At 40.5% G+C, this 5739-nt stretch overlaps 1 non-coding gene across 1 annotated transcript; it reads left to right on the top strand.

The window, feature by feature from the left end:
- Positions 1-653: 653 nt before the first annotated feature.
- On the top strand, positions 654-760 carry LOC127124454 (small nucleolar RNA R71). The gene has a single exon (XR_007803943.1). It is a non-coding gene; the product is annotated as a small nucleolar RNA R71 (small nucleolar RNA).
- The last annotated feature ends 4979 nt before the right edge of the window (positions 761-5739 follow it).

The following is a 5739-nucleotide window of genomic DNA, read 5'->3' as shown; positions in this document are numbered from 1 at the left end:
TTGTTTGCTAACTAGTGTGTATGTTTTTATTTAAGAAATCTTTATTTGTTTGGGCTTGGGTAGATATAAAGTTTTCCATCGTTATTTCTAAGTTTGATTTCCTATGAGCATTTTGAGTATTTGTGGAAGCTTTTTAATATTCTGGTGGTACAGCAGGTGCTTGGTTAGGTGCATACAATGCATTATTATTTTTGTGCGAGAAGTTAGGATGGTTCCTCCAACCTAGGTTATAGGTATTTGAGTAGGGGTTTCCTTGAGCATAGTTCACCTGGTCTGTGGAGGTTCCTATCAAGAGTTGACATTCTAGAGCAGTATGCCCTTAAACTCTGCATATCTCGCAATTTGGTGCTACAACAGCTACGATGGCTGCTGGTGTTATGGTCAAGTTGTCTATCTTTTGAGTCATGGCATCTACCTTGGCGTTGACATGGTCAAGACTGCTTAATTCGTACATGTCGCCCTTCGGTTGAGGTTTCTCTACAAAGGTTCTTTCTCTTCCCCATTGGTAATGATTCTAGGCCCTACTTTCGATGAGTTGATAGGCCTCGTTGTATGGTTTATCCATCAGTGCGCCACCCGCAATGGTGTCTATTGTCAATCTTGTATTGTACAAGAGACCGTTATGAAAGGTGTGGATTATCAACCATTCTTCTAGATAGTGATGTAGGCATAGCCTCATCATGTCATTGTATCTCTCCCAAGCTTCAAAAAGTGATTTATTATCCTTTTGTTTAAACCCGTTTATTTGGGCTCTTAGCATAGTCGTCTTACTAGGTGGGAAATATCGGGCTAAGAAGACTTTCTTCAACTCGTTCCACGTAGTGATAGAGTTGGATGGTGGAGACTGGAGCCAAGCTCTAGCTCTATCTCTTAATGAAAATGGGAAAAGACGAAGTCTTATAGCTTTTGGGCTGACACCATTCGCTTTCACCGTGTCTGCGTATTGCAAAATACTGACAAGTGTAGGTTCGGGTCCTCCGTGGGATTACCTGAAAACTGGTTTTGCTATACGGCTGACAACAGTGAAGGCTTTAGCTCAAATTTATTGGCTTCGATCGCAGGGGCAACGATGTTGTTATGTGGTTCATCCTGTGAAGGGATTTCATAATACTTAAGAGGATGGTTTTGCACTCCTTCGGTCATCTCTGGTTGAATAGTTGATTCAGAAGTAGGAATGTTAAGGTCGGGAATATTTAGCTTGATACGATGTTCTCGTATCAAGTCTCGTATCCGATGTTCTAATCTAAGATAACGCTCGGGTTCTTCGAATTGTAGCTTTAATTTCTCGCCTTGAGAGCAAGTACTTGGCATACACTCGACAGATGTAGAAAGGGAAAAAGAATTGTTTGCTTTAGTCTATACTGGGTAACACTAGAGTTACGATATCGACTAAATTAGTCCCCTACAGCGGCACCAAAAACTTGATCGCGACTTAGTAAGTCTATGTGAATCGTGACTGCAAGTGCACAGTCCTATCGCGTAGTTTTAAAGGTTATCGAACCCACAAGGACTAATAATCGAACATATCGTGGTCTAATGTTGCTATGTAAATCTAATGCTGATGATTGTTCTAAGATTGGAGGGATGAAAAGATTTAACTATAATGTAAATAGGATATAAATATGAGATATAGGGGATATCGGTATGTAATACATCAAACTTCGGGGATTCGATAGATAGTTGGTGTAATCTTATTGGTTAAAATATTCTTCAGTAGAAATTATTTATAGAAAGGACTTAGTCTCACACTCTCGTTTTTATTGACTCTGACCATACTCCTAAACCAGAATGCTTGGCTCTCGCGGTCTCATTTTGAATTTAAAAGTATTTTTTGAATATAAATAAAGTCTAATTAACCCTAAAGCGCTCTCGATGTGTTTAGGATTAATGCCTAGTTTCAGCTATCTGGTTAAAATCTCAAACTCTCGTTCTTGTTGACCGTAACCTTAGTTTGTTTTGTACTCTCGTACGAAAAAACAGTTTGATTAAAATAAGAAACTAAAACCGGAAAAATATTTTTTATAAAAACTAACACCAATTATTTATTGAACCTCGTCGTTTCGACGTTCTTTACACACCGATACTAAGGGTTTAGCCGGACATGTAGCCGGTAGCAAATATGGTGATTGGGGAATTAAACATGAAATAAGGCATAAATAAATAAAATAGTAATCAAAATAAAACCTGGATTGCAATTTAAGAACTGGAACTGAATCTCGAATCTTCGATTAAAATAATTCCGGCAGGCTTTGGCAATGAATAACCCTTACAATTGAATCCCAAATGCGTAAAAAATAATAAACGCTAATAGTCCCCGATGTGGAGAAAATATCACTTTTACAAGGTAAGAAAACTGCCTAGAAAACTAAAAGAAAAATAGTGATGAACAAAATTAATCGTGAACTCTAAAATTGGAAGAAGAGAGAGATCTTTACGAGTCTGAGAGGTCCACTTTTATATCTTTTTCCACAATCCCTAAATTGTAGCAAGGTAATGGCATCGTGGCTAAAAAAATGGAGATAATGGTGGAAGACTAGGTTGTTGCGGTTGCCACAACCCTAGCTTCTTAATGAGTGGCGAGCGCCACCTTTGTAACAACGAAAAGCCACTTCTCAAGGGCTGGTGGGAGGCTCCACCTACCTCTTGGGCCAATATGGCGGGCGCCACACTCCTTGGATAATGGGCGCCACAAGCCCATTTGCTTTGGTGGCCCATTATCCATTTGAAGGCCTCATTTTCTTCTCTTTTTCTTCCCTTTTTCTTTCCTTTTTGCTATTTTCCATTCTGCTTGCGGTAAACCTTTTAATCGATAAATACCTATAATAAACATGAAATATTGCGTAATAATAAATGTTAATCGAGTAAAAAAAATCAATATGGAGCCAAAAATACGACACATTTTCGCGTTATTATGCTTCGACCGAGAAACTTGACTTTTTGACTTTCCAAATTTTGGTTGGACGTCTAATCCTTAATGATGTTTTATGCAATGATGATTTTCCTGCACCGCGATTTACCAGAAAATTGTCATCATTATGACCTACTTCATAGGTCGTGGGATCCCAAATAATGTTACTAACTTTCCCACTACCTCTTAGTCGGACAGTTGTCAATCGACTGACGCTTGATTATCACTTGGATTGCCTATAAATAATCCCTTTTTACATTCAGCATTCTCTTCCTGTTTCGTCATCTACATATTCTCTCTGCAATTCCTCACAACAACTTATTCTTACCAACTTTTCCTTCATCCTTCATTGCAATGGGTTCCTCCACTCGTACCAAAAATGTCATCACCTTTAACACTGACAACAAGCCTGTTGCATTCCAACTTCCTGAAACAGATAGCATGAAGCTTATTACTCAACCTACTTCTACTAATGAAGCAGTGGTACAAATCTGGCAGGGCCAGATGCTCATTCCATTTGTCGTTGACAACAAACTTGTTGCTTTTCACGGACCTTGCCCAGACACCAAAACTAACCCAAAAATGGTTCAAGGCTATTTTCCTGGTTACAACCCTGCTGCCCCCCCCCCCTAACTTTCGAAAATGATGGAACCATCTACATTAGATTCATAGACCCAAAGGCAAGAGTCTTTAGGTTAATGCATACTCCAGGCAACAAAGAGTATGTATCTTGGCTTAACAAAGTGCAACGAAAATGCCAAGACTAGTGGAGAAGCGCTGGGATCTTTGATGCTATCCAGATTTCAAGGTATGCTCACCGAATCAACCCATGCATGCTGCTCGCTTCGATGTAATTCTGGAAAGGTTTGACCAGTAATTTCCAGCTTCCATGTGGCATGTTGACACCAAATCTCTTTGATGTGGCGGCTATCACGGGATTATCGCCACTGGCCGAAACTTTCGACCCCACTCTTCTGACAAGGACCACTTTTTCATTCAGTTGTGCTAGTGTCCAAAACTACATCAAAGATCACCACAACAAGGATTTTGTCGAAATTTCTGACGAAGAGCATATTGATTTTCTAACATTATGACTCTCAAAAGTTACATAAGTCTGGCGATCCAAATCCACGAAGGCCGATTGGTCTCTCTAGGTAAGCTTTTGCTGGCTTCTTTGTACCATTCCTTGGGGCTCGCAACCCTAAAATTAAAATACGTCCATTCTACTACCAAGGCACTGAACTTGTCAAATCCTATGTGGCTTTTTGCAACACTGGTTGAATTCCACTTTTGAATATCAATTGCGTTGTCCGGTGTTGGAGCGTATAATGCGTTTAAATGAGGATCAACTAGTCGAAGGGGCAAGACTTTCCCTGATGACTTGCCAAGAAGCCCCCTCCAAAATATCTCTTCATTGAGTACCTCAACATGTTTATCGAGGCCGACTCCTTTGTTCCAGGTATGGCTCCATTCATGGACCGAAGCTTTGGCCCGAAATGGTTTAAGAATCCTTTCCCATGTGACTCCCCTCAAGCTGCAACACAATCGAGTGTTTTCTAGAGGGATTTCTTGACCCCTACATTGTTATCCTTTAGGATCGAAGCGAGGTCGAAGGGGCATGGCTTCATGAGTTACCAAACCAACTTGGTGGATCGCCAATTCAGCCTTAGTCAAATGTTACCGAAACCTCTGGTGTCACATTCGAATGACATCATATGGTCTTGTCGATCATTAAATGCTGATGACCATAAAACTTTCCTAAGATTCCACAAGTCCACTCAACGCCTTGAACTACCAGTGTTTAAGTTTCCACAGTCCTTTTTGACAACCTCAGACTTTGACGAATCGTGGGCCGACTACCAACATCATGCTTTTTATAGTGATCTTTTCCTTCAACATATGATTGATTCCTTTTCCACACTCACTGGAAAAATGTCGCCTCCACCACCGTCTATTGATGCTCCTGATGCAACAATCCAAATTATCAACGCTAACGAAGTCCCAACAAAAAAGGTAACCACTGTTCTTTCACCTTTCCTTTCTTTAGAGAGCAAAAATAAGCACTCCTTTTCTCTGTTGTTAGGGTTGAAAAAGGATTCCAACACCTAAAACAACCCCTAGCAAATCTTCCAAAAGGAAAAGGGCGCCATTGACTCTGAAGCTGAAGGTACTTAGTGTCTGTGTTTCATAAGGCTTTATTTTTTTAACAATTCTACCACCCTTTCACTTGTCTTATGACTCAAGTTCCTGAAGAGGTGCATTTGGTCGACAACGAAGACTCCGATGACATTGTGCATTAACACATCTTTCCAACATCGAAAGTGCCACCGCCTACTCCACCTACTCCGACACGAAAAAAGAAATTCCAAGCCAATAAACCCCCTTCAAGAGTCGCTCCTTCGACCACGAATATCGAAGTTCCAAATGATCTTAGTGAGTTCTTTTACCCTCATGGTCCAGAAAGAAGTCATCCTTCTTCTCTGCCACATGTGGCTTCTCAGGTATTTGTCTCCGTTTGTTTTATTAACTTATGAACTTAGTCTCTGACGTGGGTTCTGACTTTTTAATCATAGGAACATGTGGTCGGTTTGACTCCAACTGAGCCCGTAATTGAAGCAAGGGTCGACATTCAAGTAGTTGAGACTGTCTTGAGCCCTCAAAGACAAGACAATTTTACAAGTGTATCACCTGAGGCTCAACAAAGTCTTGCTGCCTGTCGCACCTCAAAAAATGATAATGCGATCCCTCGCGATGGAACGCGGAAAAATGTTTGTTCGAACAGAGTCGCCACCGAACTTTATTTATTCCAATGAAGGAATAGGAAAATATCG

This window comes from Lathyrus oleraceus, chromosome 2 (genome assembly GCF_024323335.1).
Source record: "Lathyrus oleraceus cultivar Zhongwan6 chromosome 2, CAAS_Psat_ZW6_1.0, whole genome shotgun sequence".
Lineage (NCBI taxonomy): Eukaryota > Viridiplantae > Streptophyta > Magnoliopsida > Fabales > Fabaceae > Lathyrus > Lathyrus oleraceus.
Note: the sequence above shows the minus strand (reverse complement) of the source record. Positions and strands in the feature narration are given on the sequence as shown.